At 41.3% G+C, this 25,075-nt stretch overlaps 1 long non-coding RNA gene across 1 annotated transcript; it reads right to left on the bottom strand.

Moving 5' to 3' along the window:
• Positions 1-1,975: 1,975 nt before the first annotated feature.
• Positions 1,976-23,885, bottom strand: LOC145532937 (uncharacterized). The gene is made up of 6 exons (XR_014073719.1): positions 23,112-23,885; positions 18,390-18,444; positions 17,567-17,711; positions 11,996-12,223; positions 2,956-3,193; positions 1,976-2,636 (listed from the first exon to the last, which is right to left on the bottom strand). It is a non-coding gene; the product is annotated as an uncharacterized LOC145532937 (long non-coding RNA).
• Between the last annotated feature and the right edge of the window lie 1,190 nt (positions 23,886-25,075).

Genomic DNA, 25,075 nt, shown 5'->3' on the forward strand with positions numbered 1-25,075 from the left:
GTTAAGCTGGAACTCCAAAAGCATTACAAAAATTAATGAGGAAGTCTGTTTTCAGTTAGCAAGATCCCTAACTATGAGGGATTAAATAGCTCTTACCAAAGTGCGAGTTATGTAATTTCATCACACACTGTGAGCCATCATCTCAGCATCAGGCCTTGAACCAACATCTGAAATACCTTTTCCCTTAATCCCCATCATCCAAGAATAAACACTCTTAATGAAGGTCTCAGGAGGAGGTAAAAGGAATTTGTTTCTCCAGTTGATTTTAACTGTCTTTCCTAGAGTAGGGGGTTGTCCCTGGTGGTGACTTCCTTACAACACCTCAGTCAAATATGACCACAGCTGCTGCTTCTAGAAGTTCCCTGGGTGCCAAGAATCAGGACCTGGCACCTGACATGATGAACAGCCACCAGGATGTTTCGAATTCCACTTTACTAACTACTCTTTACTCTGTGGGTGAGCTCACATTTTAAATCTTGCCAAGAGAGACATGCCCTTGAACTCTGCAATCCTGTCCCGTGATGTGGAAAGCTTAAAAGCGATCAAACACTTTCTTATTTCAAAACACAAAAGCAAATATTTCTGAGACTGTCTCAAAAAACTCCTTGGAATTGGCAACAATTACTCACTATATGTGGAGAAGGAAATGGCAACCCACTCCAGTATCCTTGCCTGGAAAATTCCATGGACAGAGGAGCCTGGCAGGCCACAGTCCACCGGGTCGCAAAGAGTCAGACACGACTGAGCAATTTCACTTCACTTCTTTACTCAGTATATGATGAAAGAGCTGCATGTACACGAATGTTCCTTTAGCTACGGGAGTGTTTGCTGGGAATAATGCAAACAGAATTCAAGAGCCAGATCGTTAGTAGGAACATAAAGACAGATCTGAAGGTGGGAAATGGTGTTCCTTGGCAATAGGAGTTGTTGGATCTTGAAAAACTCTGTTTATGGTTTTACCAGGAGCTTGTAACATCATCTAGAAAATAGGTTTACAAAGGTAATTAAGTAAAGCAAATAGGAAACTGCATGGAAAATTTGGCAGTGAACTATAAGGCAATGGCACCCTACTCCAGTACTCTTGCCTGGAAAATCCCATGGACGGAGGAGCCTGGTGGGCTGCAGTCCATGGCGTCCTAAGAGTCAGACACGACTAAGCGACTTCACTTTCACTTTTCCCTTTCATGCATTGGAGAAGGAAATGGCAACCCACTCCAGTATTCTTGCCTGGAGAATCCCAGGGACAGGGGAGCCCGGTGGGCTGCCATCTATGGGGTCGCACAGAGTCGGACACAACTGAAGCGACTTAGCAGCAGCAGCATATATTTGTTCTGACTATGCTAGCAATATACATGTTCTTTATGGAACATGTGAAAAATAAAAATACGGCATGTGGAAGAAAACAAAAATCACCCACGCATTGCATCAAAGATAACTATTTTCTAAGGTGTGTGTATGTATATGTATGTATATATATATAATATATATATAGTATATATAATTTTGTTTTTCCACAAAATTGTATTTAGGCTCTGTTAGTATTTGTCCTGTGCTTTTCCACTTAATGTAATCATATTTTATATTGTAATATCTGAGTGGTTGTCTCCCTTTGATACCCAGAGCAAAAGTAATGTTTCTTTGAAATTTAGAGCTATTTTAAAACATTTATGTGAATTTTCCAGTTTACTGTAAAACATCCATTTAATACAAAAGATGTATTCAATAAATAAAATGTAAAACTAATATTGTTGCTGTTTAGTTGCTTGATTGTATCTGATTCTTTGAGACCCCACAGACTGTAGCCTGCCAGGCTCCTCTGTCCATGGGATTTTCCAGGCAAGAATATTGGAATGGGTTGCCATTTCCTTCTCCAGGGGATCTTCCCCACTCAAGGACTGAACCTGCATCTCCTGCATTGGCAGGCGGATTCTTTACCCCTGAGCCACTGGGGAACCCAAAGGTAAGTAAATATATAGCATAAAATACCGTTTTATAAAATAGATACATATATAAAGGATACAACAATAAAATAATTACCACATCTCTACATAAGTAAAAGATGCTATTTTCTTGTACTTCTTGAAATTTTAGTTTTACATCACTTAAACACTTCTACTTACCATGAGTCTAAGAATTTCTGCTCAGTTTTTGATAACATCTTTAAAATACTCTATGTCCCTGGAAAAGATTCCGTGGTAATTTTTCATATACACAACTTCCCTACTGCGACACACACATGCGCATACAATCTATTTGGGAACTTCTGGGTCATAATTTCCATGCTGGAGGAGTTGAATTTCCTGAAGGAAAAATGAATCTCCAATCCAACTCTAGGGTTGGCTTGAGGTGTTCCTTAACCAGACAAAAGTTTATCAATTTACAGGAAAGCATAAAACTCAATAGGTCATAGTTTTGTCATTTAAAAATTTTCTCCACTACATTTCATGTGTGGTTTGAGCATCCCTGGGTCAGGAAGATCCCCGGAGAAGGAAATGGCAACCTACTCTGGTACTCTTGCCTGGAAAATCCCACAGATAGAGGCTGCAGTCCATGGGGTCACAAACAGTCGGACACAACTGAGCACCTTTGCTTTGGGCATCTGTTGCGACTTGCTGGCCTGTGAGATGAGTCACCATCTGGCAGATGATGAGACACAGAATCATTCAGAAACAGGCACGCGGGCTGCACATAGCAGGTGCTGTCCACACTCTCCCCTGGTTGTTACTTTACACTGCACATGATAAAGTCACTTTCCAGGTATGTGTGTGGAGTTTCTAAATAGAATGAAATCTATCAATACACCATGACTTGCATCACTGGGCATCCTGGCTCCCCGTGGTGCCACCTGATCTAGATGGACAATCACCATCATAGGAAACCACCCGGATCACCCGGGCATCAGAAAGACACATGGACAGAAAGATGGAGACACGACTCTGTAACCCAGTATCTTACCATTTACTGGAGGAGTGAGCCCAGCCTAGTCAAGGTTCTTTGGAGGAGGTGTCTCCATGTTCCAACTCAGCAAAGCCCAACATTCCACAGTTAGATCTTCGTTCTTCTGGCTCTAGCCTACAGACATCGTATTGCTTTTCCAAATTCAGATATCACAGAGAGAAAGCCACACACTTTAACTGGTCATTTGTAATGGAGTTTCCCAAAGATGGTTGGCCAAGTTGCCTGTAGCAGTATCCTACGGTGTGATGGAGACAAAGGAAGGAGGATTAATTAGAGATTTCTAAGTCCCACCCCCAGAGATTCTGATTCTGTAGCTCTGTGGTGGGTTCTGGGAATCTGATTTTTAGCAAACCCTGTGGGACAATCCCATGAACATTAAAATTTGAGGTCCAGTCAGATATATCCTGAAATGAATGCAATTATGAATCCTTTCTTGATCAAAGAGGAAACACTTAATAATATCTGGGGCCATCTTAAACATCTCTGGATGGTAAGTCAGTAATCATCACTAAGCTATACAAAGTGGAATGTGGACAGGGCACTGAACCAGTGCCTGTTTTTTTCTGGAGTGGTCATTTATTAACTGCTTTCTCTAAGAGAGTATAATAATTAGGTACTTTGTATAAATACACCGTGAAAAGAGAAAAGTATCGGGGCCTCTCTGTTCACCTCTGAAGTGGTTTACACGGCACTGATCAAAGCCTTCCACCCAGCCTGAATTTCTGTCCCTCGTTCAGGCATGAGCCCCAGCAGAGAGGTCCGGTACCAGCTGTCTTTAAATAGATTCTGAGGGCACTTACCACAGCAGAGCCCAGTGGTGGAAGAGGCCATTTGACCCCTTTATTACTTACCTGGGGCTGCTGTAGCAAAGCACCACAAAGGGGCTGACCTAAACAACGGAAATATATTGTCTCAACAGCTCTGGATGTTAAGAGTGTTAACGGGGTTAGGTCTTTCTGAACTTAGAGATAAATTATACCCTATATCTCTGGAGGGATATTTTGACCTTGCCTCTAGATCTTGTCCAGAAAAAGGTTAAAATTCAAAAACTGAATGATCAAAGATTCACTTTTCCCAGAGAACTATCAAGATGATTAGATAACATCACCAGCTCAATGGACATGTGGGTGAGTAAACATGAGGAAACTCTGGGAGATAGCGAAGGACAGGGAAGCCTGGTCTGCTGCAGTCCATGGGGTCACAAAGAGTCAGACACAACAGTGACTGAACAGCAACAGCAATCTTCAAGTAAGAAAACAGCAATAGTGACAACAACATGCCTCCTTAAGATGCTGATTTTACATTTTTTAACTTTGTTTATATAATAATTGAATTATCTACTTGTCACCTCAGTTCAGTTCAGTTGCTCAGTTGTGTCCGACTGTTTGTGACTCCATGAACTGCAGCACGCCAGGCCTCCCTGTCAATCACCAACTCCCGGAGCTTGTGCAAACTCATGTCCATTGAGTTGGTGGTGCCATCCAACCATCTCATCCTCTGTCATCCCCTTCTCCTCCTGCCTTCAATCTTTTCCAGCATCAGAGTCTTTTCCAATGAGTCAGTTCTTCGCACCAGGTGGCCAAAGTATTGGAGTTTCAGCTTCAGCATCAGTCCTTCCAATGACGATTCAGGACTGATTTCCTTTAGGATGGACTGGTTGGATCTCCTTGCAGTCCAAGGGACTCTCAAGAGTCTTCTCCAGCACCACAGTTCAAAAGCATCAATTCTTCTCTGCTCAGCTTTCTTTATAATCCAACTCTCACAATCATACATGACTATTGGAAAAGCCTAGATTTGATTGGATGGAACTTTGTTGGCAAAGTAATGTCTCTGCTTTTTAATATGCTATGTAGGTTGGGCATAGCTTCTCTTCCAAGGAGCAAGGGTCTTTTAATTTCATGGCTGCAGTTACCATCTGCAGTGATTTTGGAGCCCCCCCAAAATAAAGTCACTGTTTCCACTGTTTCCCCATCTATTTGCCATGAAGGGATGGGACTGGATGCCATGATCTTAGATTTCTGAACGTTGAGTTTTAAGCCAGCTTTTTCACTCTCCTCTTTCACTTTCATCAAGCGGCTCTTTAGTTCTTCTTCGCTTTCTGCCATAAGGGTGATGTTATCTACGTATCTGAGGTTACTGATATTTCTCCCAGCAATCATGATTCCAGCTTGTGCTTCTTTCAGCCCACTGTTTCTCATGATGTACGCTGCATATAAGTTAAATAAGGAGGGTGACAATATACAGCCTTGACATACTCCTTTCCCAATTTGGAACCAATCTGCTGTTCCATGTCCAGTTCTAACTCAGAGGATATCAGAAAGAATATGATCATTAGCCCTCAATAGGAGGTGAAATTTCCCACTTATCTTAAGGTACCTTATTTACTTCCCATGACCCTTCCTCTTTATGTCTGAGAATATGGACCCCCTCTTCATTCAGTCTTCCCAGTGGGATCACTTGATGAAGCCATTGGCTCCTTCAACGTCACATCTGTATGAGCACCATGATGGATGTTGTCTGATGCTGCTCAACCTCCTGATGGGAAAGGAGGGGTCCAGGACATTGCCGGAACACATTTGGCAGCAAGATATTAAGCAACAGAGATTAGGCTTAGGAATCTAATATTCAACTGTGTGCTTACTGTTGTCCAAACATTAGGAAACCATACCCGGAATCAGTGGCGTTAGCTGTGTGCTCAAGGGCACACACTGAAATATGATGCTCTTCACCTGAGAGCTTTCTCCACTTGAGACACTCTCAGGTTTGCTGGAAAGACTTGTTCCCAGGAAGTCAAGTTCATCTAGTCTGCTGCCAGGGAACGCCAGACTTCTTTTTTATCCAGGCTGTGTGTGTGTGTGTGTGTGTGTGTGTGCACGCGCACACATGCGCACCTGTGCACACGCATTGCTGGAAGAAGGCGGCTCTGGGACAACCTCATTTTATCTGGAAGCGATGCTTAGCTATTGTTCTTCTGGACCATACAAATCTTGGAAACAGTCAAAACCTGGGTGATAGTTAGAAAATAACTAGCCTTGAACTCTCCTGTGTCTTACCTTGGGGGAAAGGGACCTGAGTTGGGCAGGTAGCCCCACGGGACCGGCTTGTGAAGCATCACTGTATACTGGCACTGCCCGAGGACATGTTCAAAGTCAAAAATGTCTTCCAGGCAACATGTTTGGGTTTGGGAATGGGGAGTCTACACTAAACATCACGAGAAGTCCATGACGTTGGCACATAATTCTGAAGTGACGATGATGTGAGAGAGACCTGACAGTTTTCACAAGCTTTATATCTGGCTGCTCAAAATTTGCTCTTGTCTTCCAGCAGAATGTCCAGCCCGTGTCCACCGTCAGTTATGAATGGAAGACACTTCTGCAGGATTGAGGGTCTGGCAGGTCTCAGAAAGGGCTCAGCCCTGGTATTCAGATGCTCAGAGATCAGTCCCAGCTCAGTTGCTCTCAATCTGTTGGAATCTTGAGACAGTCACATGACTTGCCGAGTTTCCTTTTCCTAATCTGAAAAACCTGGGATGTAAAATCTCCCCCACAGGAGGTGAAGGGCTTCCGCATGAGAAAGTACATGGTACATATTAAACACATAATTCAGTTTTCCTTAAGTGAGTTTAGCTTTTATCTTTTGAGCTTTGAGGTAACCTAGAAAGATGCTTAAAAAGTCAGAGAGGGCGGACATTGTACACTTGTGAGTGTCCTGAATGTTTCTTGACTGACAATTTCAAATTTCATATTTGCATATGAACAGGTTTCTCTTTTCACCAAAAATTAAAACTTTATTTGTAAAAATATTATGGAAAAACAGGGAAAATACAGGACTTCTAAATAAACATCACCCAAATCATCCATCTTGTGAAAATCACCATTTAGGTTGAGATGGCTCCTTTCAATGTATATTTAATACTAATTAAGTTTGAAATGTTTCCTTATAACCATATATTTAATACTAAATAGGTCTGAAATATTGGAGAAAGAAATGGAAACCCACTCCAGTACTCTTGCCTGGAAAATCCCATGGATGGAGGAGCCTGGTGGGCTGCCGTCTATGGGGTTGCACAGAGTCGGACACAACCGAAGCGACTTAGCAGCAGCAGGTCTGAAATATTTCCTTATATCCATAAGATGGGTAAAATTTAAAAAATGTAAGAAGCATGTTGGAAAATAGTCCTAATTCTTTCTGCTGAGTCTACAAATTGTTTCACATGTACTGAAGAGCAATGTTGCAATATCTGGTAAAGTCTCAGGTCAGTGGACTGTAGGGTTATTCTCCTTATTGGTTTATACAGTATAGAAACTTTCTATATGCCCAAGGAGACCAATTCAATTGTGTTCACTGAAGTGTGGTTTGCAATAACCCCAAACTGGAAACAATCCACTGGTCTATCAATGTTTTACTAAATAAAAAAATTGTGCTAAGGCCACACAATGAAATAAATACATCAAAGTAAAATTCAGTCTGCACATATCAGCATGGGCAAAATAGAATGAAATATAATGTAATAAATGAAATATAATGTAATATCAAATGAAAAAAGCAAGTTGCAGAATTATACTTTAGTGGAGACTGGCTGAATGTACACAAAACCCACTTCCCTTCCCTGACAGCCATCTTTGTAGTTCAACGAGGCTGTGGTTCTCAGCTGTGGCCCTGGGGATGTGGGCAGAAGGGGTGAGTTCAGCTCTAGGCCTGCCCCTAGAAGCCAACATTTAATTTAACCTCTCTAGCCCTCAGTTTCCCCATCTATAAAAATGGGGATAATAGTAATAGTACCTACCCAGAGTGGTTCTTTAGAGGGCTTCCCTGGTGGCTCAGCTGGTAAAGAATCCGCCTGCAATTTGGGAGACCTAGGTTCGATCCCTGGTTGGGAAGATCCCTTGGAGAAGGAAATGGCAACCCACTCCAGTATTCTGGCCTGGAGAATTCCATGGACTGTATAGTCCATGGGGTCACAAAGAGTCAGACACGATTGAGCAACTTTCATTTCACTTCACCTAATGAGCTAGTTAGTATGCAGGAACTGCTTAGCATAGTATATAATATTCCAATAAATATAATAATAATTGTTATTGTGGCTATTATTTTTAGCATTACAGATGATTGGACTTAACAGTTTTTGACTTTACAATGGCACAAAGACAATGTGCATTCAGTAAAATCATACTTCAAACTTTGAATTTTGATCTTTCCCAGGACTAACAATATATGGTATGAAAGTCTGCTATGATTCTGGTCAGGTTCCCAGTCACCCACGCAGTCACATAGATAAAAAACAAAACACAATAACACGGACCTCCATTCTGTACCCAGACAACCATTCTGTTTTTCATTTTCAGTACAGTATTCAAGGTACTGAAAGATTGAGGGCAGGAGGACAAGGGGCAACAGAGGATGAGATGGTTGGATGGCATCATCGACTGAATGGACATGAGTTTGAGCAAACTCCGGGAGATACGGAGGACAGGGAGCCTGGTGTGCTGCAGTCCATGGGGGCACAAAGACTCAGACGTGCCTGGGCGACTGAAGAGCAACAAGGCTCAGCTAGGTATTCGTAGGTTACATATAATTAAACAAATTTTCGATTTACAATATTTTCAATTTGTCATGTAACCCACTGTAAGTAAAGATTTGTATTTATTCATGTTATTTATTTACTATGACTGCTCTTTCTACTACTACTTTTATGGAAGGAAAGGAATGTGAATAATGCATAATGAGCACCAACTTGAACTGAGAACATTATCTCCGTGATTCCACTCAGAGCAATCCTCTGGGAAAAATGCCGTTATTATTTTGCTTTTACAGATAAGAATATCAACTTGCAGAGCAGCTCACTAACTGGTAAGAAAGAGAACTCATACATGAACGCAATCATTGAAGTAATACAGATCACCTCATTAACTAATCTGTGGGTCTGAAGGATTCCACGTGAGCATAAGCTGAGTTGAAAATGTTGTGTGTGGCTGTTATTTACTAACTGATAGCACGTGGCACTGTAAAAAGTTCTCTTACCATAACTGTTACTATGAATACTTTTCAAATAAAACTACTGATAATATTGCAAAGGGAAAATAGAATAGTAGCAAGAAAAAAAGATTGACTGTAAAAGTGCCTAGAATGGTGAGAATAAGATACCATTCAGCTCTTGTGATTGCTTCAACTGTGAAAGAAAAGTCCTCAAATAAGAAAGATTCTTTGACACGCAGCTTGGAACACTTGTCAAATTGTTCTCAGAGAAAAGAGCAGAGTCTAAATTCTAGACATGCCCCACAGGAGAGGTCACTAAACCCATCAAGTTTCTTTCCAAGCACTTGGCTTATTGAGATAAACAATTTTTCCCACTAATTTTTAAACTTATGGGTATTTCAAACAAAACAACACAACTTCTCATTCATTAATGCGCCTGTTATAAAAGCAAGTCTTTGTTTTTAGAAGTGTACTGAGCATATTCAATCAAAATAGGAGACTTCAGGGTATAGTGCAATCACTTTCAACAAAGAGCTCAAAAATTGAAGCCAGTCTAGTTTAAAGAGATTTTTAAGAGTCAGGGGAAAAAATTGAAATATGGTAAAAACGCAATGAGGCTAAAGCTGAAACTCCAATACTTTGGTCACCTGATGTGAAAAGCAACTCATTAGAAAAGACTCTGATGCTGGGAAAGACTGAAGGCAAAAGGAGAAGCTGGGACGTGTATGAACGTGATATATGTATTTCTGTTCAAGTCTACATGGTGGTGGTGGTTTAGTTGCTAAGTTGTGTCCGACTCTTGCGACCCCATGGACTATAGCCCGCCAGGCTCCTCTGTCCATGGGATTCTCCAGGCAAGAATACTGGAGTGGGTTGCCATTTCCTTCTCCAAAGGATCTTCCTGACCCAGGAATCGAACCCGGGTCTCCTGCATTGCAGGCAGATTCTTTACCGACTGGGCCGTGAGGGAAGCCCATTCAAGTCTACGTATATCCTCTTAAATCTTGTCACATTTGGGAGTATGGTATTTTTCTTTTCATTTATTTCTAGCAGTCTTTTCATTTTGATCTGTTCTATGACCTATGTTTATGAGAAATGTGTTTTTAAACTTACAGGATGTTTTAAAACTCACATTTTAAATTAACTTTAAATTGTTATTTTCTGTTTTTTAGAATACTGTGCCAAAAGAACATAGCTCCATGATATAAGTATTTTGATACTTAAAGATTTGCTTTATGGCTTATGAAAATGTAACTTTTGTGTGCTCCATGGATATATAAAAACAATTTATTTATGCCCTCTAATGATGAGATAGGAGCTCCATACATACTAACTAGATCAAGGTTGCCAGTTTTCTCATCTAAAATCCTACATACCTAATACTTTTTCTGCTTGATCAGTTTTTCTGAGATATATGTGCTAAAATTTTAAATTCTTCCTGTAGATTTTAAATTCTCTCTTGATAATTTTCTTACTTTTATTTCCTGTATCTTTAAGCTACTAAGTTAGATATATATACTTTCAGAACTTTTATATACTCAATTATTAGTCTTTCATGATATGGTGACCCTTTTTATTTCTAATGTTTTTTGTTGTTGTTGTTTGTTTTGTTTCTACCTTAAAGCCTATTTTTTCTGACATGGGTAGTAATGATATCAGTTTTCTTCTGTCTTTGTTTACTTTTTTAAAAATTTAAACAACATATAGCTGGATTTTTAAAAGTCGGACTTGAAAAATCCCAATCTTTTAATTAATAAACACAGCCCATTGTAGTAAGTCACTAAGAAAATTTGTACCATGTTATTTTCAGTTTTAGATGAAAATAGATGAGATGGTTAGATAGTATCCCTGATTCAGTGGGCGTGAATCTGAGCAAACTTCCGGAGATAGCAGAGGACAGAGGGGCCTGGCATGCTGCAGTCCATGGGGTTGCAAAGCATCGGACGTGACTTAGTGACTAAATAACCATAACAACATATACTACATTTTTTTGCTTCTTTTCTTCTCCTCTTCTGATTTTTCTTTTAGAAATTACTTTCTAATTCCCTTTTCCCAGTCTTTTGTAAGTTGTATATTGTACTTCTTTTGGTCTTTAAGTGGCGTCTTTCAAACATTTAGCATACATACTTGAGTTTAATATTAATGAGCACCTCGGCGATTTTGTTGAAGTCCAATCACTCTCTCTCACCTTTTAGGCTATAGTTTCTTATTAGTTTAATCGAACCTCATTTTTTACGTTTTATATCTAGCTGAAACTTTTTAAAAGATCTCTTTTAAATGCTATGCAGCACTTTTAAATATCTGTGGCATGAGACTTGTAAGGTTATGCAGGCTACCACAATGCTGGCCACATATCCTGACATTTTAAAGTCATGTTTACAACCTGACCTATTCAATCTGATCTGAAAGAAAATGCTTCTTTAGAATCAATGTAAAGAACTAAAAAGTTAGAATGTGGAACATATGCTCTTTGAAAATACTTCTAAAGAATAAAATTAACATCTGAGCTGTCCCTCCTGTTGTTCTAAATGATGAACTGTGTATTTGTGTGTCTAAGTTGTCCATCAATGCTGGGAAGAATGACACTCTAGGGCTGGCAGCAGCAAAGGCAGTTCCACAAGCTCCCAGCAGGTGGCACAAATGCCCTCAGCCTCCTGTAAACGGTCTAAGTGCTCCCCCAGAACCAAGAAGAAGCAGAGAGAAGAACTGTTTATCATCTAAAGGAGACTTTGGTCGGAGGGCTGGAGTTGTGTGAAGTCTGAGGCAGTCAGGAAAGCGGACATATCTTAATCTGGCTCCAGCGACACAGGAAAATATCTCAGGCCAACACAACTCCATTTAATTTCATTCAGCTTCCTCGAAAGGGGGAAAAATGTGGTTTTCCCAACAGCAGAGCAGGAGGAAGAGAAAAGTACTCAAAGATGGGGAAAAGTCTGAATTTTATGGAATATTTTCACTGGTTGGTCCTTTCTTTGATGGACCGTTCTTTTCCATTGGTTGATTAAAAAATGAACCCACCCTACTTCCCCCACCCCCAAATACAAAACAAACAAAAACTAACCCATGCTCAGCTGGTTTTGCCCCGGATCGACTTTCCTCTTCAGAAAAAGATCCCCGTGCCTCTGTGAACTGGCAGCTCCAACGCTGATGGGAAGAGAGTCCTGCCCTTAGATTGCCCAGTGCATGGGCTCGTTTAGTTCTTGTCAATTCCAGCAACATGGGAGAAATCGCTCGTGAGACCAGGAAGTCTTCAGAGAAGAGCAGTCTTTAGAATCCCTAGCCTTGGAGCCTTAATTTAGAGGAACAGAAGATCTTGTTACACCTCACAGTTCACAAGTAGCAACAGGAGACACACAGGTGAGCGTGCACCCCCAGTGAGCACACGCTCCTACCTGGGGGATGCCTCCTCATCCGCCTCCTCTGGGATTTCCCAGAGAAACGAAACACGGGCCAATCTGAGGAGTACGTGTTAAAGCAAAGAAGGATCCAGAACCATTTCTTATATCAGGGTGAGAGCCCTTCCCATCTCCTTCACATGAAGCCAAGGTCGCCTGGGCTTTGCAGCTGGAGGCTCAGTGCCACGCTAGGGGCAGAGCTCCAAGATGAAAGAGTTGCAAGAAGAGGGAAGAGCGTGATACAAAATATCCAGGTAGGGGTGCGAATGCCAAGGGAAGGGTAGACAGATGACTTTGACGGTGTGTGATGCTGTGAATGGCATAGATTGGAAAACAAAAATAAGCATTGAGGGAAGCAAGAAAGCACCTTGAAACCCACACAGGCTGAAAATACCTAGTGGTGGCTGGGGCTGGTCTGGGGCAACGTGGAACGGCAGAATGGGACCCTCAGACCACCTCCCACCTCCCACCCACCCCAGCCCATGGTCCTTTATACATATTTTGGAGGGCAAGGCAGGATGTTTCATCAGCGTGTAAACTCCGACCTGGAAATACTACTCTGTTGTGGGGGAAGCTGGTTAATGCGAGACTTCCAATTTTCGTGATTAGAAATGAGGGCATGACAGTATTACTATTCAGTGATAGCAATGTGTGCATGAGTACGCATGTGTAAAACCCAAATGTCTTCCCATTACATTGAATGGGGGCTTTCCTTGTTTCTTGTTTGTTTTTTTATTGCCGAAACTCTGTGAAGCAGTCCCTTTTATCAGTGACTGATTCAACGCCCTCTTGTCACGTTTGTCACATTTTTCTCATTGTTTTCCTCTGTAGTCACAGTCTTATTTCTGCGTTCTCCTGCGGTTTCAACATAGTTAATTTTTCTCATTGGTTCCATTTTAGCTTTTGTGTTACATGGAGGTAGAATAAGTTTCGGGCCTTCTTGCCTCACTTGGAAATCAACTTCAGTGTTTTTCAATCAATCACTGGAGTTTTTATTGAACTCCTCGAATACAGATTGAGAAGCTTGATGGCTCATTTACCATTCGACAGAAATATTTTATTTAAACCCCCGTAAAATCCTGCTTTTTTTCTTACTTTGTATAAGCGTGAATAGTATTCGTTCCCTTACCAATCCAATATTGGTAAGAGGTGAAGGTATTTTTTACCTTTCTAAATATTTTCTTATTTAGGGGGACTCTCTATTAAATGTGTGGCAAGCAAATTTTGTATTTTTTGGACAGTCACTAAAGCTATAGTACCAAATATGGTGTTTAAATAGAAACACAGCGCAGTCCTTAATTTGTGGAAAGTTATAATCACACCGAGACCTTTTTCTTAACTGGGTTCCCTTTGAGTTCCAGGCCATGAGCTGAAAGTAACAAAAGTAATCTGTCCTTTAGTTTTAGAGTAAGTGATAAGGAGTGAGTGTTTACGCTTCTAGAAATATAAATTAATTTATTTTTTAAGGCAATTAATTACTGCTATTAAGCACTGTATACAGTGGTTCTCACCAGGCGCTACTTTCCCCCTCCCCGCCAAGGGACATGTGTCAATGTCTAGAGACAGTTTTAGTGGGGGAAAGGATGCTACTAGCATCTGAGGAGCAGAAGCCAAGGATGCAGCTAAACACCCAACAATGCACAGGACAGGGGGATCCGTCCTCCCACAACAAACGAGTTGGCCCAAAATATCAAAAGTGACAGCATTAATAACTGTTACTATATTAAATGATTTTACTAAAGAAACCAAACCTCATACTACATGACTCCCAAGTCTATTAAATTTCTAACACCTTTGTTGTTGTTCAGTCGCTAAGTCGTGTCAGATGCTTGGCAACCCCATGGGCTGCAGTACAGCACAATCCTCTGTCCTCCATTATCTCCTGGGATTCAATCAAATTCATGTCCCTTTAGTCGGTGATGCTATCTAACCATTTCATCCTCTGTTGTCCCCTTCTCCTCCTGTCTTCAGTCTTTCCCAGCATCAGGGGCTTTTCCAGTGAGTCAGCTCTTCACAGCAGGTGGCCAAAGTATTGGAGTTTCAGCTTCAGCATCAGTCCTTCCAATGAATGAAAGTGAAAGTGAAGTTGCTCAGTCGTGTCCGACTCTTTGCAACCCCATGGACTGTAGCCTACCAGGCTCTTCCATCCATGGGATTCTCCAGGCAAGAATGCTGGAGTGGGTTGCCATTTTCTTCTCCAGGGGATCTTCCTGACCCAGGGATTGAACCCGGGTCTCCCGCATTGGAGGCAGATGCTTTAACATCTGAGCCACCAGGGAAGTCCACTCAGGACTCATTTCCTTTAGGATGGACTGGTTGGATCTCCCTGCAGTCCAAAGGACTCTCAAGAGTCTTCTCCAGCACCACAATTCAAAAGCATCAGTTCTTCAGTGCTCAGCCTTCATTATGGTCCAACTCTCACATCTGTACATGAGTATTGGAAAAAATACAGCTTTGATTCTATGGACCTTTGTTGGCAAAGTGATGTCTATGCTTTTGAATATGCTAAGTTTGTTGTTGCTTTCCTTCCAAGGAGGACACATCTTTTAATTTCATGACTGCATGGAGATGTAATTCACATACGAAACAATTTACACATTTGGAGTATACAATTCAATGGTTTTTGCTTTTCAGGGAACTGTGTAGTCACCACACTCAAATTTACATTTTTATCACCCCCAAAAGAAACACATTATACTGTCGTCATAATCTCCCCACCCTTCCCCTACTTCCTCCCCAAGCCCTAGGCAAACACTAATCTACTCTGAATCTATGTAGATTTGCCTCTTTTGTATATTTCATATAAATGGAATTATACAATATGTGGGCTTCACTGGTGGCTCAGTTGGTAAAGAATCCGCCTGCAATTCGGGAGACCTGGGTTTGACCCCTGGGTTGGGAAGATCCCCTGGAGAAGCGGAAGGTTACCCACTCCAGTATTCTGGCCCGGAGAATTCCATGGAGTGTTTAGTCCATGGGTTCACAGAGAGTCGGTTGGACACGACTGAGTGACTTTCACATTTAATATGTGCCTGTCTTTGTTCGCTTAGCATAGAATTTTCAAAGTTCATCCATATCATGGCGTGTTTCAGCACTTCATTCCTTTTCATTGATGAATAATATGGTTTGTAAATAAACTATCTTATTTATGCACTCATCAGTTGAAGGGCATTTGGGTTGCTTCCATTTCAGGCTTATTTTGGATAGTGTTGCTAAGTACATTCATGTATATGTTTTTGTGTCAATGTATATTTTCATTTAGGAATACCAGGAATATGTCTATACCAGGAATAGAATTACTAGATCAGATAAAGCCACATCTCACACTTTGATCTTACATCACCACCACTGACGTAAGAACATCGCAAAGTCTCCACACCCTCGTCTTTCATTGTCATCTGTCTTTCATTCCTATTAGCCTAGTACCTTGTTGCAGTTTCAATTTTCATTTCCCCAATAAGGAATGATGTTGAGCATCTTTTCATGTGCTTATTAACCCGTTCTTTGGAGAAATGTCTCTTCAGATCAGTCATCCATTTTTAATTCGGTTGCTTCTATTTTTATTATTGAGTGGTTAAAAATTCTTTATATAGACGTAAGTTCTTTGTCTGATATATGATTTGCAAATATTTTCTGTCATCCTGTGGGTTGTCTTTTTGCTTTCTTGATGGTGTCATTTGCAGCATAAAATATTTTAATTTTGTTAAGGTCCAGTTTAATTTTTCTTTTGTCACTGCGTTTTATCAAAATTTCATATGTAAGGCTTTGTCTAACTCAAGGTGACAAAGGTTTCCTTCTAGGGTTTCTCTCAAGAGTTTTGTAGTTTTAGCCCTTACATTTAGGTCTGCGATCTGTTCTGAGTTAATTTCTGAGTGTAAGGAAAGCATCTGACGTCATTCTTCTGCACATGGGTTTGCAATTGCTACGTCCCCATTCATTGAAAAGACTTTTATGTCCCCATTGAATTGTCTTGCTGTCCTTTTTTTCTATTTTTTTCAAATAATTTCTGAATAGTCACTATTAGTTCTTTTTTAATGTTTGGTAAATGCACTAGTGAAGTTATCTGGGCCAGGGCTTTTCTGTGTGATAAGTTTTTAAATTAGTCATTCAATCTTTTTATTTTTTATAGGCCTATTCAGATTTGTTAGGTGGAAAATATGTTTATGTTTTTTCTGATAGATTGACCCTTAGAGCATGACAAAATGTCCTGCTATTTCCAGTATCCATTTATTTAGCCTTAAAGTATATTTTTCCTGATATTAGCAGCTCTCTTATGGTTGCTATTTACATGGCATATCTTTTTTTCATTTTTAATTTTTCAACTTATTTTTATCTTTGAATCTAAAGTTTATGACCTATGGACAGCATATAGTTGAATCATATATTTTTTTTGTATCCAATCTAACAGTTTCTGCTTTCATAGAAGTAACCTAAATGTCCATTGATAGAGGAATGGGTAAAGGAGATGTGGTACATATATACAATGGAATATTACTCGGGCATTAAAAAGAATGAAATAATGCCATCTGCAGCAACATGGATGGACCCAGAGAGTGTCATTGTCAGATATATTACATTTCTATTATGTTTGTATTCATCAGTTCGGTTCATTCAATTCAGTCACTCAGTTGTGTTGGACTCTTTGAGACCTCATGGACTGCAGCACGCCAGGCCTCCCTGTCCATCACCAACTCCCGGAGTTTACTATATACTATATATATTTATATGTATGAATCAAATTTTGAGTAAAAGTTCTGCACATAGTAAATTTATTAGTTACTGCAGACCTAGGTTCTTTGTAGACCAAACAGTTAAAGAAACAATTTTCTTCAGGCAAGATGTAATGATGGAAATTAAGGGACTTCATGACTTGTTATCTGTTGGCAGGACCAACCAAGGCTGGGTCTAAAGATTCTCTCTGATTTATTAACAAAGGCTTCACAACTGGGAGCCCTTTCTGATCAGGCCAACCAGGCAGTGAAAGAATCACAACGTCTTCAATGTCTGATATTCCTGTAGCTGTAGAAACCCAGCTTGAATGCTGGCAAAGGTATTACAGGGCTCCTTTCTGCCTATATAAACATTTCAATAAATGTGAGTTTATATATAAAGACATCTGTTATTTAGGGAATCTGAATAATAAGCACATGCTTTTGACAACATTTTACATTTCTGAATTTTAAAACTTGCTTAGCATCTTAAGTCAGACAAGGCTAAGAACAAAATGAAATACAAACCTGGCAACGGAGGTGTTTTTTGACTCATGAGTAAGCCATCCAGGCAGAGGCCATACCGGTCAGACAGGTTAGGTGTGTGGCTGGATCACTCTCTCCTTGCTCAGACATCCTGTGAAGTCCAGACACCCATGAAGGTAGTTTCCTGCTAAAATTAAGAAGAGCTTGGATTTCAACTGAGATCTTAACTCTTGAGAAAAACCAATACAGTCCATGTACAGTTTCAGTAGATTTCGTAGGTTTTTGACACAAAATCTCTCCTTTGCGGTCTTTCTCAAATCATACAAGACATTTCCTCCCTTTGCATTTTACCTCTGTTGAAAAATCTTTGGACAAACTGCATCAGATTTTGACTAAACTCGTCTTCTTTCGCTCAAAAAGCTGAACTAGAATTGAGGTTTTACCAGCTGTCCCCAGAGAAGAAAGTGTACACCTTGAGGTGCTACCCCAGGGAGGGCTGAGACAGGGGCCTAGGGAGCGATTTGCTCTCCTGGTTTTCTGTGATTGCACTTTCACTGTGTGTGTGTTATTTGCTCAGTCGTGTGTGACTCTTTGCGACCCTATGGACTGTAGCCCACCAGGCTCCTCTGTCTGTGGAATTCTCCAGGCAAGAGTACTGGAGTGGGTAGCCATTCCCTTCTCCGGGGGATCTTCCTGACTCAGGGATTGAACCTGGGTCTCCCACATTGCAGGCAGATTCTTTAGTGTCTGAGCCACCAGGGAAGCCCTACTTTTACTCTATGAATAAAGTTCATACATTTTGTCTGAAACGTGGACCACCAAAAATACTAAGATACTGAGTACTTAAAACTACTTAAAAACCTACCTGAAGCCATCAGTGTCTCCCAGTCTGTGAAGTCCTCGGGAAATTGTTTGTTAACCTTTATGGAAAACAGAAAGAAATGTGAAGATAAAACATTTGGATCTTTGTTGATCACCAGTCAAAGATGATTTTCTCTGGAATAAGTTCATCTTTTTTTCTAAAGATAGGTGATTTAGACTGTGCTAATATTTTTATTTTGCGATTGTATTGCTATTTCCTTTGGCCCATAACTTTTTAAAAACTGAAATACAGTTGATTTACAATGTTGTGATAGTTTCAGGTATACAGCAATGTGATTCCATTATAAATATATATATATATATATATATATATATATATATATACACGTAATTAGTATCTGTGTGTGTCCTCAGTTGTTCTGTCCTGTCTAATTCTTGTGACCCCATGGACTGCAGCCCACCAGGCTCCTCTGTCCTTAGAATTTCCCAGGCAAAAATACTGGAGTGGGTTGTCATTTCCTTCTCCAGGGGATCTTCCAACTCAGGGATTGAACCCACGTCTCCTGTGACTCTTGCATTGGCAAGTCGTTCTTTACCACTCAGCCACCTGGGAAGCCCACACAGTATATATATTTCTTTTCTTACGTTCTCTTCCATTATTGGTTATTGCAAGATACTGAGCATAGTTCCAATACACTATGTCCAGGGATTTGTGTGGAAAGAGAGTGTATAGAGAAAAATGCTTCTCCCATTTGGCCCTCTACATCTTTCACCTGTGTTTCCCTCACACAGCATTTTCATATTTACAGGTTGTTCCCTGGTTAGACATGACCCTGTAGCTGGGAGGCAAGTCACTTGGGGATGTCTGACAGTTAAAACCCTGCGAGTAGGGTTACAGATGTGACAGGGAACATCTGGGCTGTTTCTGGATGAGGGTCAACTTGCAGAAACAAGCCATTTTCCACTGCACTGTACAAGCTGGGGAGAAAAGATGTGTCCGCAGGAGCTGATGGAGAAGAACTCAGATACAGCTGTTTGATTTTGGTCTTTGATATCTCAGGGAGTCAGATGTCCCTAGAGGCGTGTTCATACTTACTAAAGATTCCAACCAGAATGCTGTTTCTCTGTTTGATGTGACATTTACTTTACAACTTTAATGTTTATAACATTGCTCAGTTCCCACAAGCTAGCTATCTGACCAGCCCAAGGTCACAAAGCCACCCACCCAGAAAGTACATCAAATGAAATGTCACAGCCACAGAAGGTACTCAGGGAAGACATGCTGTCTCCCTGGAGAATCCACGGGCAACCTGAAGGACTCCTTTGGCAGGGAATCTGAACACATGGGTTCTGATAAACCTCTTCTGGAGTCCTGATTTATTTTTATTTTTCCCCTTTCTCCTATTTTTTCTTTTAAAAAGCTTCAAAATTAATAATTTCCATTGTAGCTGGCAAAGTAGGAAAGCTATATAACTTCAACCACATTTTTTGTACCCTATAAAAGCTAAATAGAAATAATAGTTAAATCATGAACACAGCACAGCATAGAAGTGCACGGTCTCTGCAGGCCAATGAGCAAACCAAAGATATGAAGAGAGTTGGCTCCTCCAACCTCATCTGAAAATAGAAATTAAGGTTACAAGGGAAATACAAGCCCTACCACTCCCAGCACGGGGAACTCTGCTTGGACCCTCATCTCAGCTTTAAGTGGAAGCAGAAAACATTTCTGTGTGTCTGCTTTTCTGTGACTTCCCTACAGTGGAAAAAAAGGACATTTTTGCCATGACTTTATCATCTGATGCAGATGTTTGGCTCAAGTCTCCTGATCTTGTCAACAAAATTGCCATTAAAAAAATTAGAATAAGATTCTTGGCTTATTTATGTTTTCTTATGAGGTGTAAATTTGCATATATAAGCATTATTTTTACTGCAGTCCCTTACAGAGCTTCTAGTTCTGGGGCATATCTCCTATTTTTTCTCCCTGTTATGAGTAGCTGGATATATTACTTAAATTTACTGGTCATTTCTGTCTCTCTCCACTCTTGTATCTTCAAAAGTGAAAAAGTTAAAGTGTTAGTCACCAAGTCGTCTCTGACTCTTCGAGACCCCGTAGACTATAGCCCCCCAAGCTTCTCTATCCATGGAATTCTCCAGGCAAAAATACTGGAGTGGGTAGCCATTCCCTTCTCCAGGGGATCTTTCCAACCCAGGGATGGAACCTGGATCTCTTGCACTGCAAGCAGATTCTTTACCATTTGAGCCAGTAGGGAAGCTCCAGGACATCCCCCACGCCTGCAACATTCCAGTGATGGCCTGTGCTTTCTAATGGCCATCAAGAAACGTAAACTCCCACCATGGAATTGCAGATGCCTAACCCTCTCGTGACCCTTAGATTTTTCAAAGTCTTCAAAGAATAAAAATAATGGTGAACGCTCAAAGTTCATCACGTCCTAGACCTTCCTTAGTAGACCTACTGATTGGATTTGATGCACTCTGTCCAGTTTGCCTGATTGAAAATGGTTACACAGGAGCTAGGAAGTACTGAAAAAGCAAAAGTGGTTATCATAACAAGTTGGGCATTAGTAAGGAAGTTTTTCTTGAGCATGAGTCTTAATGCGTGGTCTGGGCTTTACGAGTAATCTTACACCGCTTGTCTGTTTTCCTTTTAGAGATGGATGGAAAGTTGTTCTCATAATGCATCTGAGTTGTTGAATATCCATTATGTTTCAGGGAAGTCATTCCTTCTTTTAAAATAATTTTAATTTTTATGGAGTCTAAGTTAAAACAGAAACTTTTTTATCAGTAGAATACTTGGAATGCTTTATCATGAGGATTTTAGTCCATTTCTTGACCAAATACTGCTTAACCAAACACTGTTTTCACAATTGACATCTCTAAAAGAAAAATGAAAAAAAAAAAAAGGATTTAAAAAGGCAGACACTTCTGGACTATAGATTCAAGAATTTTCATGGAGCTCAGTTTCTCAAAATGCCCATCTCCCAAAAAAGATTTTCAGAGTCAACAGGTGGTGCCAGCCATGAGTGCTCTGCTTAGAATAAAAACTGCACATGTGTATTATTACTGCTGCTGAATTTAATAAATGTACCTCGATCTGTTAATTTATTCAAATTTTGGATAGTTGGTGATTTACTGAGATTAATAACTAGGCGAATACAATTTTTAAAACGTGTCCAGGACAGGGAGCATCATGGAACATATTGTACCTTATTGTAAAATAAAAATAGCCTTGGACAGCCCCTGGAATGTGTTCTAGCAGCATAATCAGTTCTTTACTGTGGTTTTCCTGCCAGTCAGGGAGCCCTGCGTCACAGAGAGTGGGTGCCAAGTGTCTGGTTTGTGCTTTGGTAAGACATGTTTTTCTTGCTGAGAATTTTCAGGTTTGCAACTTCCCCAATGCAAGGCAGCCGGGTCACCTTCCAAAGCAGTGGGGTACTGCTTTTGTTCCAGATAGCTCCCTGAAGGTTGGGGCATCAGCAATCAGAGCATCAGTGAACAGTGGGTGCCCATGAGCTCTGTGAAGAGGCCAGATCTGGGTGGATGGTGGAGCTAGAGGCAGCTCGGTGGATTTTCATCTCACTATCCAGATCCAAGTTCTCCACTATGGATGGTAAGTTTGTGACAGTGTGCAGAGTTGAGGCCATTACCCAAATAGATTTGGGCAAAACGTACTCTTGGAGCAACATAGGATTTCCGTCTTCCATGGATTATCCCAGTTTTCAGTCTAAACTTTTCAAGAAGGACTTTGTTGTTGTTGTTCAGTTGCTAAGTCGTGTCCGGCTCTTTGTCCGGCTCTTGCCAGGCCTTCTCGTCCTTCACTATCTCTCGGATTTGCTCAGACTCATGTCCATCAAGTCGGTGACGCAGGACTCACTCCCTCCTTTCTCTTTGTCCACAGAGGCCCAGTGTTGGTGTGTGTAACCAGCCTTCCTCTGTCCAGGGAGGGACTTATTTTCCTTCACACACACTGGAGCCTTGGCTGCCCTTCGGTACGCTGGTTATCCCTGCCCCCCACTGTGTCCACTGGTCATTTTGTTTTGTGCAGTCGAGACCTGGATGGTGAGTTTTCCACGCTCTGTGTTGGTTATTTACGCAGACAGAAAACGTGGCCGGGGAGTCGGCCAGATGGTGGTTTTGTGCCCCAGGTGGACTCCCAGCGGTTCCTACACGTGTGCACTTCTCACTGCATCTGGGGTCACCTGAGTGCCAGGATTTCATATGGGGCTGTGTGTAGGAGAGACCCCTTCCCCTGCACACACACCCAAGTGTATACCCCTTGAGACCAAACCAAACCAAAACCAAGGACAAGGCGTCTAAAGAGAGAGGGCCTCATCCAACGTTTAAATCATATAAAATGCTCAAGTAGAGAAAAAGGCTTCCGAGGTGGCTCAGTGGTAAAGATTGCCCCTGCAATGCAGGAGACACAGGTTTGATCACTGGGTCTGGAAGATCCCCTGGAGAAGGAAAGGCAACCCACTCCAGTATTCTTGCCTGGAGAATCCTATGGACAGAGGAGCTCAGTGGGCTACAGTCCATGGGGCCGCAGAGCTGGACACAACTGAAGTGACTGAGCACATCACACAGAAAAGGGAACCATGTACAGTGTTGGTGGGAATAAAAATCGGTGCAGCCACTGTGGAAAACAGTATGGGGGTTTCCCAAAAACTTAAAATAAAGTTGCCATATGATCCCACAGTTCCACTCCCAAGCAAATATCTGAAATAAAAACTCAAAAATATACACGCACCTCAAGGTTCATAGCAGTGCTATTTATGATAGTCAAGACCTGGAAGCATCTGCGTGTCCATTAATAGACGGATGGATAAAGAAAACGTGGTCCGTATATGCAACAGAATATTACTCAGCCATAAAAAGGAATGAAATTTTGCCATTTGCAGCATCATGGATGGACTTGGAGGGCATTACTTTAAGTGAAATAGATCAGACAGAGGAAGATAAATACTGTATGATATCATTACACATGGTATCTAAAAAATACAACACGCTAGTGAACATAACATAAAAGAAGTAGACTCATAGATATAGAGAACAAGCTAGTGGTTACCAGTGGGAAGAGGGAAAGGAGGAGGGACAGCATAGGGGTTGGGGAGTGGGAGTTACAAACTACAGACTCAGGGGTCGATAAAGAAGGCCGAGCGCTGAAGAATTGATGGTTTAGAACTGTGGTGTTGGAGAAGACTCTTGAGAGTCCCTTGGACTGCAAGGAAATACAGCCAGTCCATCCTAAAGGAATTCAGTCCTGAATATTCATTGGAAGGACTGATGCTGATGCTGAAACTCCAATCCTTTGGCCACCTGATGTGGAGAGCCGGCTCATTAGGAAAGATCCTGATACTGGGAAAGATAGAAGGCAGGAGGAGAAGGGGACGGCAGAGGATGAGATGGTTGGACGGCATTATAAACTCAATGCACATGAGTTTAAGCAAACTCCAGGAGGTGGTGAAGGACACGGAGGCCCGGCGTGCTGCAGTCCATGGGGTCACAAAGAGTCGGACATGACTGAGGGACTGAACAAGGATGTATCATACAACATGGGGAATACAGCCAGTATTTTGTAATAAGTAAATGGAAAATAACCTTTAAAATTATATAAAAATTCAAATAAATAAATACAATGTCCAGGTAGCTTCGTTTCCAATTCTTACGAAGGTCTCAAGGCTCTGCAAGATTTTCTTCCCAAGCCCGCACCCCTAGGTCTCTCCTGCCACCCAGGCGTCCCGGCTCTGCTCCCGGCACACTCATGCTGTCCTCCTCCTCTCAGGCTCTGTCTGTCTGTTTGGCTAGCTTCTCCATCTCCACCGGGCTCTGTCCCAAAGTAACCTTGTAAGTGGCACTGCCCTGGCCTTCCAACCACCTCCTTATTTTCCATCACCCTCACCTGCTTTCTTTTCCTCCATCGTCACCTGATAAGCTGCATGCTTATATGCTTACTTATACACTCAAGGCAAAGATAAAGGAAACTGGACTGGGTGGAGGGCCTGTTTTGTTTCCTGCTGTCTCCAACGCCTGCAGAAGAGTGCCTGGTTCATAGTTGAGTTGCTTAATTAAACTTGGTGAGTGTTGACTAACCAAAATTATCAAGCCGAATGGTGCGGTGAACAAGGAGGAAACACAGAGAAGAGATTCACTTTCCTGCCTCTCCACTGGCTGCATGACCTCAGTCCGGTTTAAAAGTGAAATAAGCAAAGACTCAAGCTTGAGAGTCGCTTTGCAAGTGTTTAAGTAACAAATGGCCGGCGATAGGAATGCAACTCAAATCATCTCACCTAGCTTATGTCTAATTCAGAAACATTGAACTTCTTGGGCCCTTGTCTGTACCATTATTGAGATTAGGGCTGAGTTTTTAAAAAGGCCAAACTTTGGATGGCTTTTCAAGCTTATAATGTTTTAGGAATATTATCTCTCTAAACGAAGAAATTCTCTTGACTTTTTCTATCTATTGGACTATAGCTTTCTGAACGGCAGGTTTATAAAATGCACCTCATTTTATTCTCTGGTATTCACAGGACAAATCCTGCACTTAATTCATGCTCAGTCATCTCTTACTGGGAAGAATCTCTTTTTCTTCTGGAGACTTCTACTCACTGTGACCAGGAAGATGGTTTCACGGGATATATTTTATATTGTTTGATCTGCTAGAGTGGGCAAAGTTTTTCTGAAAAAGACCAGAGAGAGAGCATTTTCAGTCTT

Source organism: Giraffa tippelskirchi, chromosome 2 (assembly GCF_054371585.1).
Source record: "Giraffa tippelskirchi isolate mGirTip1 chromosome 2, T2T-mGirTip1v1.2.pri, whole genome shotgun sequence".
Classification (NCBI taxonomy): domain Eukaryota; kingdom Metazoa; phylum Chordata; class Mammalia; order Artiodactyla; family Giraffidae; genus Giraffa; species Giraffa tippelskirchi.